The sequence below is a fragment of the Mixophyes fleayi genome, chromosome 1 (assembly GCF_038048845.1).
Source record: "Mixophyes fleayi isolate aMixFle1 chromosome 1, aMixFle1.hap1, whole genome shotgun sequence".
In the NCBI taxonomy this organism is placed as follows: domain Eukaryota; kingdom Metazoa; phylum Chordata; class Amphibia; order Anura; family Limnodynastidae; genus Mixophyes; species Mixophyes fleayi.
The window spans coordinates 394,951,428-394,966,057 of NC_134402.1; positions in this window are offsets into that span (position 1 = coordinate 394,951,428).

Here is a 14,630-nt window from a genome sequence, read left to right on the forward strand (position 1 = left end):
AATTTGCAGATTACTGGCACAAAATAACTCCAACTCCTCAATAATAAAAGGTTCCTATCAATGTACGTGAAGAATTGGAGCAAAGGTGAAGTCTAATATTAAGTTATCCAATTCTGAGATCTTTTTAGGAGACAGATACTTGCAGCTGATTTCTGTGAATTCTGACCCAGATCCTCCTGACCTGGCCTGTTATTTGGTACTGCTTCGGTTCCTGTTTATTGCTGACCCCGCTTGTTCTGACACTCCTTCCTGTTTCTCGATTTAGCACTCTGTAGTCCGTCCATGTATCAGTCCCAGCTACCTTGACCAGTCCCTTCTGATACCAGCGCGTCACACCAGGGGTTCGTTAGACTCCACAGTTCTCTTACAGTCAGCACTCAATACAATGACTGGTAGAACCACAATCAAGAAGGATAAAAATTGGAAGTAATAATTTATCAGATTTGGGAGAAGATATCCGCTGGCCTACATTTGCTTCCCAGACTTGTCTAGGCACTGTGGTGTCCTGAGTTTTTAGGACAATTCTTGAGAAAATGTCCTTTCCTTCGCCAGTAGAGACAAATCCCCAGAGAACAGCAAGCTGTTTGTCCTTTGGTGACAACCTGGAAGTTCCATAATTTATAGCTGTCACTTTTGACAAATGATCAAGGAAATTAACCTTAGATTCCTTAGTGGATGCTGAGGGGAATAACAAAATGTTGATAGGGAAACAAAGCATTTTCTTGAGCAGTTACCCTGGTGTGTACCATCTGGGTCAGGATGTGCAGTTGAGCGGAGTGTAGCCAGTTACTTGGAGTGGCAGCACGTGGTGTAATGGTCCTAGGAATCCAGATTATTTTTTCTTTGAGGTTCATTGATTGCTGGTCTTCCACGACTTGGCAAACACCACTTTTTGGAAGAGATTTGAACTTAATGATATCATTAAGAATCTGAGGGAGAACAATATTAGGTATAATTGAGGCTTTCTGATAAGCCTCAATCATAAGTTTTACATGAGGGTAGGCATACAACCCCTGATGTCCAAATTGAATCTCACATTTCCAACGTGATTCTCTGTGGCGGATCTTCTAATATAGATTGAGTAGGGCCAGATAGTTCTAATCTAGGGAACACTGTTTCATGAAGAGGTATTTGTTCTCATCTGTGAAAAACAGTAGACACAATTGACATTCCATTTTCATTGTTTCTCTATAATGTTTGACTCTAGATACAATTTATCCTTGAGTTTCTAAATTTGTCTACCTACAAATGTTTTATATTAAATGATTGTGTCTGTAAAACGGCACATGGAGTCTAGATTACTTATACATATTAACATAGATCATATTAGTCCACATACACTATATGGACAAAAGTATTCGGACGCTTGACCATTACACCAACATGGACTGTAATGACATGGTATTCAAATATATATATACTTTAATATGGAGTTGATCCCCCTTTTTCAGCTATAACAGCTTTGACTCTTCTTGGAAGGCTTTCCACAAGATGTTGGAGTGTTTCTGGGGAATTTGTGCCCATTCATTCTGTAGAGCATTTATGAGGTCAGGCACTGATGTTGAATGAGAAGGCCTGGCTCACAATCTCCGTTCCAGTTCATCCCAAACGTGTTCGATGGGGTGGAAGTCAGGGATCTGTGCAGGCCATCAAGTTCTTCCACACCGAACTAATCAAACCATATCTTTGTAGTCCGTGCTTTGTGCACTGGGGCACATACCTTTATTCCTCTTCTATCAGACTTCACAGTTGGCATAATGCAGTCAGGCAGGTAACATTTTCCCGCATCCGCCAAACCCAGACTCCCCCATCTGACTGCCAAACAGAGAAACGTGATTTGTTACTCCACAGAACACATTTCCTCTGCTCCATAATCCAGTGTTGGTGTGCAAGAATGTGTTATAAGTAATGTTGTATTGGAAATAAATGTGAATGCGAACTCGACAGCTAATAATTCGCAATCATAAATAAGCATACACGATACAATACTTGGTATAAACAAAGCCAACACCAAAACACATACTAGCGTGTTCTTCTATAAGTGACACATTGGAGTAAACCCACAGTAACATGGGGATATACAAAGTCCACACAGATACGGGCAGCTGGATAGTCTAACCACTAAGGCATAGTTCAGATGGAAACAAACATACAACACAACACATGCACTAGTGGCAATCTAAAGTGTTAATTAAATGAAAAATTGCACACACCTTCTTAACTACCAACATGAAGGATCATGTTTCTTTTTAAAAAAATTAAAATAAGAATGTCTATGCAAATGCATCTCAGTATAAATCACAATCAGAAATAAACGCAAACATATTTTAATCAGTATAAAATTAAACAACAGATACCCGTAAACAACAGTGCATAGACCCAGCATCAGATCTTGTCATCTGATACCACAGTGGACCATACACCTGCATATACTTGTCTCATTACAATCCACTATAAAAGACTGCTTCATGCATACTTAAATTTGTTTAGGAGTCTTTAATGGAGTTTACTGGTGTGGATTTGCATAACTCTTATTTTTATTAAGAGTTATTTTTTCTCTTACTCTTCTATAGACACTTTTAAAACACAGACTAAATGTCGGTGTTTGTAAGATATTTTATGTTCCACAATAACAGTGCATCTCTATTTTCATATGTAATGTGCATTTTAACGTGTGTATTGTTTGTACTATAAATTTTAACCCCAATTTTTTTTTTGGGTGGGGTTGTTGTCAAGCTTTTTCAATCAAATAAGATAATTCTTATGTGTTTTTGCACTTCCCCATGTTACATGTTTATCTAACAGACCCCTAGCCCTCCTGAAACTGGAGGCGGGCCACTTCAGGTTCCAGACTGATTTGCAAGGTAAAATCTTTTTCTAATATGTTTTATACACTTTTTAAATTCTCTAACATCCTAAAAATACAATTGTTGTTTGGTGATGAAAATAAAGGCAAGTTTAATTTTCCTAAACATATACAAATGCATGCACCAGACAGTTTTGACTGAAAAAAATGTTTACCTTTGAAATCTGCAATTATTTTCTAATCGGGGTGTAAGGGTTGCCTCTGCCCCTGCTGAGATTATCAGATGTGAGTTTTCTAGCCATAGCACTTATAAAAATAATGTTGAAGCTTGACTGTTAGAGCTTAGCTGAAAAAAGACCAAACTAAAGGCTTTCATTGATGTACTACCAGGCCTTAGCTGGGAGATGTTTGCCTCACCTGAAAAATAATCACTAATCAACCATAGTTTGTGTTAATCATATATCTGACTCACTATGTGAATGTTCTTTTCTGCCCAGGTGAAGTACATAAAGTAAGTGTTGTGTCTGTTTATTGATTTGAACGCCCTGATTTGTCAATGTGTTCTAATGGAGATACCTTACATTATCTTTCATTTTGAGGATAACTGAGAAACAGACACCATTTTAGTAAATAGCTAAATGTGTGTAATTTATTCAACAGACCTTATGACCTATCTGTTAGCACAGAGGAGGTGCAGCAAGCATCATTTCATGGAGGAGGATCAGAACATGAAGGAGTTGCCTTTGTAAGCATGTAAGTATCTATAGTTAGCAATGTTACTCGTTATAGGTGGAACTGCGTTACAGTTAAGGCATCAGAAATAGTTGATTTTACAGCTGGAAAATACAGGTGTGTACAAAGTACACACAGTCAAGTAGTATTTTATTTCAAAATGGTCTAAGGTTGATCTCTTTTTTTATAATATTTTAAGCAGATAAAGAAGATAGCCATTATGGGTTCCAGCATGACCTGCATTGCAACAACTCTAACCATGGGATAAAATCAACATCCATGTATTTGTATGTGTTTGTTTGTTTTTGTTTTTTATTAAAGGATTTTGTATGTACAATTTGTTTTTAATTTGTGTTTTATTTGATTAATGAAATGATGTTTATGAATAAATAGAAATATTTGTCAATTCTCAATACACATTCTCCTATATCTCTCTGCTGCTTTGTACACTGTTGAACACCCTCTTCTGCGACACACCCTTCACTCCATTGTCAATCGTGATACAGTTCTCTCCTGGTTCACTTCCTACCTTTCAAATCGCTCCTGTAGTGTATCCACCTCTGGCACATTCTCCCTTCCACTCTCACTCTCTATTGAGGTCTCACAAGGCTCTTTTTTTCTAAATGTACTTTGATATGGTACATCTCTTGTCTTGAGGTACTAATTTATTCATTTGGTAGCACGGTGGCTAAGTGGTTAGCACTTCTGCCTCACAGCACTGGGGTCGTGAGTTCAATTCCCGACCATGGCCTTATCTGTGTGGAGTTTATATGTTTTCCCTGTGTTTGCGTGGGTTTCCTCCCACACTCCAAAAACATACTGGTAGGTTAATTGGCTGCTATCAAATTGACCCTAGTCTCTCCCTATGTCTGTCTGTCTGTGTATGTGTGTTAGGAAATTTAGACTGTAAGCTCCAATGGGGCAGGGACTGATGTGAGTGAGTTCTCTGTACAGCACTGCGGAATTATTGGCGCTATATAAATAAATGGTGATGATGATGATTTGGCCTCCAATACCACCTCTATGCTGAGGACACCCAAATGTACATTGCTTTCCCTGACCAATTTCTTTCAGTACTATTTGTTATAAACCACTGTCTTTCTGCATTCGCCCATGAATGTCACAACAATACCTAAAACAAATCATGTTCTATACAGAGCTCATTATTGTCCCTCATGGCCAAGTCACCAACTGGCCTCCAATCTCACTCACTGTCAATAACACCACTATACCCTCTGTGTTGCATAAAATTTAATTCCTCAGTAAGTTTGTGATGACGATAGGAGGACAGATTCCTGAGGCAAATTATGGCCCAATAAATATGTCATTTTGACCCTTTGCAAAACCATATAATAAAGTAATGGTTTTAAATATGTGTCTGTAATTTAAAACATAAGTAAATTACTTCTGCTTTTTCTGGTAGTGAGAATAAAATGCAACACTTTATTTTTTACACTTATATTTACAACTCCGCTAGGACAAGAACTACCACACTTATAAATCTAGTGTCTGTGATCAGGTGCCTACAATCACAGGTTCCTGTTATCAAGTGCCTGTAATTGTGAATAGCGGAGTACATTTCCATCGATCCGCCACCCCTTTGCTAGGATACGTTGAATGACAGGCAGTCATTTTGCACACAGGTGTAGAGAAGTTTCGCGAGTGACGTGGGCTCGCCCACACGTGCTCTGCAAACCAATCACAGAGCAGAGTACTGGACAGTATTATACTATAAACAAAATGAGAGCAAGCACCTTTGCAGGGCGAGAGCTGCGGGTCTGTGCTGAAGGGATGGATAGTATGCCCTCAGGCATGTATATCTCCAATGAAATTAAGTTGCGGGTATACCAGCGGGTGCGCTGCTATCTTTGGAGATGTTTTCACCGCAGGCGCTCCATTGTACAGCTGCAGAGGTAATGGAGCGATATATGGCGGCACCAGTCTCAGCTTCTGGAGGAGCTAAGGCATAAGATTGCTAGAAGTGAGTTCTCTATTAATCAGCTAAAATAGTGTGATCCACATACTTGCTTAGATTTTTACCAATATTTTAAAACTTATAAAAGGACATGCCCTGCCCCAAATATATATCTATCTCCAGATTAGAAATGTAACTCCCCCTCCAATGCAACATGCTTTTGAGCCTGTGATTTTTTATTTTTATTTTGGGTTAACATTTTATTTACATTCATTACTGATGGAGGCCCAATCTCCCGACCGATAAGGCATGTTTGGGATTCAAACTCATGACCCCAGTGCTGTGAGGCAGAAGTGCTAACCACGTGGTGACGTTCACTTCCAGACATTTCTAATCTAACTGTGGCAGATGAGGTATATTGCAAATATATTTGCAGGCGATTTTCGAGGACAACGCTCACAGTGGCCCTAAGCTGATTTAAGCATCTTACAAGTCTTACCCAAATACCTCCTGTATTATGTCTCCATAATCTATCACTATTTCGATTATATAATTTTTTAACTGGAAAAATACAATATTAATGTAGTACTTATTTTTTAACATTAAAATGACAGTTCAACATCCCTGTGTCACATAAGCCAAATCCAAGATTGGTTAAAGGCCATCTGAAAGTGTTATGTGTCTTTAATTTTTTGGGATTTTCTTTAAACCCACTCAATTATCTCTGTTTGTAAATGTATGTTTCACTATGTCAAATCACATTATTATATAACTACATGTAGGTAACTATGAAACAGGGAGAACATTTATTAAGAAAGTAATGTGTTAGACTTATTCCAACAGGCTGTCAGAGGCATCAGGAAGAAGAGGTCAGAGAGGAGCCTGAGACGGCTATGGTGGAGCCGGAGGAAGAGGAGGAGCATGAGGTGGCTATGGTGAAGGAGGAGGAGGCCACGTTGGAGAGGGGGGAGGAGGAGAAGGCCGCGTCTGAGAGGGAGGAGGAGTAGGCCCATGTTGAGGGTTTGCCGACATTTTAAAGTTATTTAACACTTTATGCCTGAGCTGATCCCGTCAAATTGGGTAAATAAAGTACATCCTTTTGAAGTAATGTATGTTTGCACAATTACCTAAGCATGCTATTTATTACTTTTTTTGAAACAGCTCAAGAAGACACCCAGGCTATGGGGAAAATCCACCTTCAAAAGAAGAAATCATTAATGAATTATTAAAATATATATAAAAGAAAAATATCCAAAATTAATGAATAAAAAATTAAATATGTATACACAATATTATTTGAAAAAAACGTTTGATAATCTTTTCGTTTGATCTTTTAATGTTAAGATATTTGTTATAAATAAAAAAAAATTGGTGTGCGTGTCTTTTCTAATTTAATTACAAGAAATGTGTTGAGGTTATTTTAGTCAATGTTGGATGGACATTTAGAACATACATTAATATTTAATTTACAGTGGTCCCTTCTCACTACATCATCATTTCTTTCATAATTTATTTATTTATAATGGCACCAACAATTCAGCGGTGCTGTACAGAGAACACAGTCCCTGGCCCAATAGAGCTTACAGTCTAACAATCCCCAAACGTCAATTTGATATCAGCCAATGCAATTACTAGTATGCATTTTGAAAATGAAGTCAGATGGAGTTCACAGAGGAAAAAAACAAACATGGGGAGAACATACAGGGCAAAATTTGTTAAGAAAAGTTAGGCAATAAAAGGAGTAACATGGTCAAAGCATGTTTGATTGGAGACATATTGAAAAAGTTGGTATATAATTATATATGGGATAAGGCATGTCCTAGATCAACTTTCAATGTATCTGTGTGGTACCTGACAAAACAACAATTAGTTAGGTGCTAAAAAAACAACTATTTTTAACCACTTTTACAGGGTTCAAAATTCCTCTATATTTGACCTTACTTTGCATAATGGCCCACAAATTCCATGCAGATAAGGCTATGGTTGGGAAACGAACTCATGACCTCAGTGCTGTAAGACAGAAGTGCTAGCTACTAACTCACTGTGCTGCTGAAGTGTTGTCTGCATTGATTTGTAAGGAAGCTGAGTACATAACATACAAGTGGTAGATGATTAAAAAATAAAAGGTTTGCAGACAATACTTGCACTAACCTCAGAGGAGCATTTCCCCTCCAAATCAACCCCCACAAAAGTCTTAGGACATTCGTAGTAATAGATGGTAGCTTGCAGATAATGTGAATGAATGTGTCCTGTGGGCCAGATTCTTTTTTGCAATAAAAACATTATAAATTAAAAATGTTCCTTTGCCTAACAAAGTTGCATTTGAGGAGGAGGTAAATGTAAAATATGAGTACAGATTTATAATCGGGATAGAGCATGTTGTAGATCAACTTTGCATGTCAGAGTAAAAATCAAGCGTTTGTGTGTTACATAAAAAAACCAATTACTTTCCTTACTGTTACGAGCCGCGCCGGTGCCCAGCCGCCACTAATCTCCTACCTGCATCCCGGCCGTTGCTATGACGACCGGGACGTCACTTACGGGGGTCAGACGACCGGTCGGACGCTTTGCAGATAAGCGCTGCGTCCCGGCACTATGGGGCAGCCGGGCGCGTGCGCAATACTTACGCAAGCCTGCGGGCTAATTTAATTATGGGGCCAGCCTGAGTGTAATTAGAGAGCTAGGCTCTCATTGGTCCATTTCTGTATTTAAGGCAGGGAGGGCTTAGTCCCCCTGCCGGTTATAGCTTCCAAACTTCTGTGTTGCTGCCTGCTGTGTGCTGTTGGTGTTAAACCTTTAGACCTCCGTTTTCCGTGTATGACCACTGCCTGTAGTTTGGATTTGTCTTTTTGCCTGTGCCCTTGACCTTCTGGCTTGAACCTCTGATACTACTGATTTGCTCGTGGCCCCGACCCCTGGCGTGTTTCTATCTAGCAAGTGACCCCTGACCTCGGCTTGTCCTCTGGATACGCTGTCTGCCATAACCCTCTGCTCCTGGGTTCTCCACAGCCGGTACACATCACACAACCCTCTGTTAGTCTGTGGCCAAGTCTGTCCCCACCACTAGGGGCTCCAGTGAACACCAGACTTTCGAAGTAGATTCCGGGTGTTGTTGTACTGGCTGGAGGGGTTCCTAACATTTATGTACTAAATAAGAGTCTAACACTACCTCTTACTAATTAAAAACATCTGCTGGTTTGGACAAAGCTCCTCCTGTATTCCTTTCCTTAATGATTCAGGCCCACAAACTGCTAAGATGCTAAGGCCATGTTTGGTATTCAAACTCATCGCGCAATGCTGTGAGACAGAAGTACAAACCAGTAAGGTAACCGTGCAGATTTCTTTGTAATAATGAAGAGTGCCAGTGTTGTGTTGTTTTTTGTTTGAAGCACTATTATCTAGCTCTTACATCTGTTGCACGCATTCTGTATTGTTGTGCTTCTCGTTCTAGTCTATAGAATGTATTTATTTTTCCAACTGAACGTTGCCTTAGTGGTTAGCTAATCCACCTTCCAACAATGTGTGAAGGTTGTATGTACTCTCCTAAATACGCATCACAACTTCTACAGAAGATAAGATCACTAATGAATCAGGCCCGAAGTTATGTGACCTTTAGTTTAAAGCTGGGGTGGTTTCGAACTATTGATTGAATATGGGGCTGAGTTTGGGGAGGAGCGGTATTTATTAAATGTGAATATGAATTATTTAATGCCGGGGATGGTTGTGGAAACTGGTTATATTTATTTAACATAAATGCTATTAATTTATTGCTGGAGCTGTTTGGAGGGAGGGAAATTTATCTATTAAATGTGAATATTATTATTTTAATGTTGGGGCTGGAAAGAAGCCTAATTATTAAATGTGGGTACTTTGGATTTATTGTCTGCGCTGGTTGGAGTTTTCTAAATTTCATGTATCCATTTTTTTTCTAAATAGGCCCAACCCCAACATTTCAGGACCCAGACAAGCAGCAACTGAGCTAAATACACCAGCAGCCACAAGTGGTGAAAATAATAAGAACAGAAGGTTCTGCCAACTGTCCTGAATCTAGTGAGGCAGTCCTGAATTTATGTGACTGTCTCCCTTAGTCAGGATTTGGTCTGACTGCAAGGACATTTGGAAGGTATGCCCTGCTTCACACTGTACTACTTGTGAAGGCAGAGCTGTGTGCATCTCACAGTAGTGCACACAGCTTTGTCTGTGTATTTGGCTAAAATTTGTCTAACATGATAACCATGTTACATAATAGGGGCCCCCTGTCTTAATTGCCCCAGGCCCCTGAGCCTTAATCCAGCTCTGGTTAGCAGGAGGGAGCTAATAGTTGCTCCCAGTCCCGTGATAGGACACAGCCTGCAGAGCAAGCTGAGGAGCTCGAAATCTCACAAGATTTGGCAATCTCCCTGCTCACTCTGCAGGAAGTTCCCACCCCGATGAATGTTAGCAGCACCAGAATCATAGACAAGTACAGTGGGCTGGGGGTATAAATGTAATGTTTTATTATAATGTATGTATCAACGGCCCATGTTGACAACGCAACCAGCACAATGTGGCCACGCCCATGTCAACATTTGTTTCCTACTCATCAACAGAAGTGGGCCTGTGTGCTTTAAATGCCAGGGCTGATTTTTTAGTCCCAGTCCAGCCCTGTACATAACCCAGCAAAATACTAAGCAAAATCAAACACTTTAATCAAAAATCATATAACTTTAAAACCAAAGCATCATGAAGTATGAAATTAATTTTTCCCTGTCGGGATGCCTCTTGCATAAATTGAGTGGGTCCAGGGTGGTGTACTTGGATGGAAGATTTCATCTGCAGAAGAAGATACAACTGGATGAAGGACAAAGTGGATAAGAGAATGCAAATGGATGGAAGAACAACATTCAACCAGTTATTATAAAGACATACCGCTTCCTCATTTATGTAATTTATTTAAAGATATAATGAAAGGTAAGCCATTGTCGGTCACACATTAGTGGTTAGAATTACTTTAATCCATAAAGCAGGTCAAACACCCAAACTCTTGCATAACCTATACATCCAACTCTTTGTTGGTTAATGAAAGATTCTTTCTAAAATATTACCTACTAAGTTAAATTAAGCCCAATCTGAGCTTATATATGATTATTTTTGTGGGTTTTGACCCAAGCTGTTAGGTACTGAATAATCCGAGTAGACTAATTGACCTAGTTTATATTCCATACTATCTGGATATAAAGTAATTTATACTAAAACAGAGGCCCTACCTATTCATGTCCCAAATTTATAAAGTCAAATACTAGCCAAGAATTACAATTTTGATTGTAGAGTGAAGAAAATGAATTATTTGGGTATTTATATTACAAACAATTATAACCTATAATATAAAGATAATCCGGCTTCCTTATTTGCTAGTAAAAAGTAGAGTTTCATGCATGAAGACTACAGATTTGGTTTTGGCAAATAGTGACAAATAAAATGACTGTGCTTCCATGAACTCTATATTAATTTCAAACAATCCATGTACGAGTTCCTGGAGAGGGTATTAAAAATACAGAAATTAAGATTTACATTTATTTGGTCATTCCAACCGCCAAGATTAAAATTTTACAAAATATACAGTATATAAGAGGTTTAACCGCTGTATCCCATACACCCGTATTTAAAAATATGAAAAATTATACTTTTTAAACATAGTAGTGCAACATTGTATGAGACAAGTAACTGCAAATACCTGTGAACATCATGATGTAGTCCATAATCCAATCTATTCATCCAAAATGTGAGTCCCCTTTTGTGAATACACTTACAAGACAAAAAGCTTGTGATTCATGCATCAAAAGTGTAGGTCAGTTTATCACACTCCACAGTGAGTTTCCCCTCCATGTAGTGCACTTACTAAATATAATCTTGATCTTTTCAAATATCACAGATCTTAATAGTCTCCTAATATAAGGATTGTTGATGGAGTCATTGAGGGAGTTGTCTCATATAAATCATTGTCATGCAAATTAAAATAAATAAATAGAGATCTGGTGCAATGTGGTTTTTAAACTTAAAATCACAGATTTTATTATACACTAGAAAAAATACATGCAAAACTAATATCCAGATGTAGAAAATAATGTGCAGGTATTCCTACCAGATAGATATATAAAGCCAGTGTATCATATAGATGGTATATAAGCCACGGAATAAATGACAATTGACAATTTCCATCCGTTAAAATGTTTTTGGTAGTACTTCTTGACTTACTTATCCAGTATTTTTCGACGCGTTTCAACCCCTATAAAAGAGGGTGTTTTTCAAGGTAAGCACAGTCATGGCCAAAAGTTTTGAGAATGACACAAATATTATTTTTCACAAATTCTGCTGCCTTAGTTTTTATAATGGTAATTTGCATATACTCCAGAATGTCATGAAGAGTGATCAGATGAATTGCAATTAATTTCAAAGTCCCTCTATGCCATGACAATGAACTTTATCTCAAAAACAACATTTCCACTGCTTTTTAGTCCTGCCACAAAGGGACCAGCTGACATCAGGTCAGTGAGTCTCTCGTTAACACAGGTGAGAGTGTTGATGAGGACAAGGCTGGAGATCACTCTGTCATGCTGATTGAGTTAGAATAACAGACTGGAAGCCTTAAATGGATGGTGGTGCTTGAATTCATTGTTCTTCCTATGTTAGCCATGGTTATCTGCAAGTCATCATTGCTTTACACAAAAAGGGCTTCACAGGCAAGGATATTGCCGCTAGTAAGATTGCACCTAAATCAACCATTTATCGGATCGTCAAGAACCGATAAATGGTTGATTTAGGTGCAATCTTACAAGCTCTGCACCACCAGTGCAGAGCTTGGTCAGGAATAGCAGCAGGCAGGTGTGAGTGCATCTGCAGTGAGCCGAAGACATTTGGAGGATGGCCTGGTGTCAAGAAGGCCAGCAAAGAAGCCACTTCTCTCCAGGAAAAAAATCAGTGACAGACTGATATTCTGCAAAAGTTACGGGGGTTGGACTGCTGAGGACTGGGGTAAAGTTATTTTCTCTGATGAATCCCCTTTCAGATTGTTTGGGGCATCTGGAAAAAATGCTTGTCCAGAGAAGGAAAGGTGAGCGCTATCATCTGTCCTGTGTCATGTGAACAGTAAAGCATCCTGAGACCATTCACGTGTAGGGTTGCTTCTCAGCAAGGGAGTGGGCTCCCTCACAATTTTGACTAAGAACACAGCCATGAATAAGAGCAACTTCTGCCAACCATCCAAGAACAGTTTGGTGACAATGCCTTTTTTCAGCATGATGGAGCACCTTGCTAAAAGGCAAAAGTGGTACCTAAGTGGCTTCGGGATCAAAACATCTAAATTTTGGGTCCATGGCCAGGAAACTCCACAGACCTTAATCCCATTGAGAACTTGTGGTCAATCTGCAAGAGGCGGGTGTACGAACAAAAACCCACAAATTTTAACAAACTCCAAGCATTGATTAGGCAAGAATGGGCGGCCATCAGTCAGTATGTGGCCCAGAAGTTGATTGACAGCATGCCAGGGCGAATTGCAGAGGTCTTCTAAAAGAAGGGTCAACACTGCAAATATTGACTCTTTGCATAAACTTAATGTTATTGTCAATAAAAGACTTTGACACTTATGAAATGCTTGTAATTTTTCTTCAGTATATTATAGCAACATCTGTCTAAAAGCACTGAAGCAGAAAACTTTGTAAAAACCAATACTTGTGTCATTCTCAAAACTTTTGGCCATGACTGTACAGGCGAAGCGAACAGGGTCCATATTTACAGTATTTGAGTCGGTCATGTGACATGTCCAGTCACATAAACAATCTCATAGCTACATTATTATTGCACAAAACATAACTAAAAAATGTTAGAAATAATAAAATGTAAAAAAATCTAAAGACATTTTGTACATTATATTCGGCATATATGTATAAACAATGTGCAGTTTTTTCAATTAAGTCAAAATCGGAATTTTCATGTATAACCATATAACTTAAGATGTTATTCTTAAAATAAAAACTATTTAAACATATCATTAATTCAATAGATATTATTACATTAAAATATTGAAAAGTCTGTTTTAATTCTTTATCTCCGATCCAGAAGTCTCTTGCATGTGGTCTCCCGTTTGTGTTTCTTCAAGCGTCTTTCTGACGTCCGTATTCATTCATATCTCCAAACCTCATTTTCATTCCATTTCAATCTTCGTTTTAAAGCCCATTTCAAGAGCTTAATCTGATTATATTTCAAGTCCTGATAACATTAACGATCTGAGAATCTTTTATTAGTTTCTGAATATATTTTATCGAAAAATAAATATTTATCGTAAACATAGAGATGTTTTATATATTATACATTAATATGCTGACATTTCACAAATGAACATTGTTCTACTATTTCAATGGAAGAGGTAGGCGATATATTAGAATAAATCATTCATCTTTGGGAAGGTGAACTAATCAATTATTTTAGGCACAACAACAGACGATTTCATAAATCAACATTCCGATTTTAATCATTCAATTGCAAAACATTATTTTATCCCTTAAATAGAACAAGTAGTAATATCATAAGATGAATATTTCAACATTATCTATTATTGGCCACAAATTCAGAACCAATTTGTGTTCATGGAAAATACATAGAGGTATTCTAGAACTCAAACATCTAACTTAAAGGGAGACAAAGTTTAGTTGCTTTTATTAATAGAGCTGATGAGAACAAAAAATCGTTGCAAATAAAAGATTAAAATTTGGTAATACAATTGGAGGAGACAGAGTACTACCAGATATTAAGAATATTATGTCACCCATCTGACTCAAATTTTGACATGGAGGTCAGTGCCCAGTACTCTGTTGACTGCAGATTGCACCAGATAATGCAGGAGAGGCCTCACTGATTTATATCCTGGCACCTTCAGGAACGAGCACAGATTTAGTTCATTTTGGTGATTTTCGAATGCAAACTGGGCTTTAGGTATTAGACATTTTGATCTGACAGCATATCTGTGCTCCCTGACCCTGATTTGGGATAATCCAAATTTTTCTCAGGGCATAACTCTGACCAAGACACTGAAGCATGTTCATTAAATAGGCTTTGATTTAACATTTAACCTCATTATCTGAGAGCCACAAATATCTTCCGAACTAAGCTGTTTGAATATTTACAGGTATGTTGACATTGACA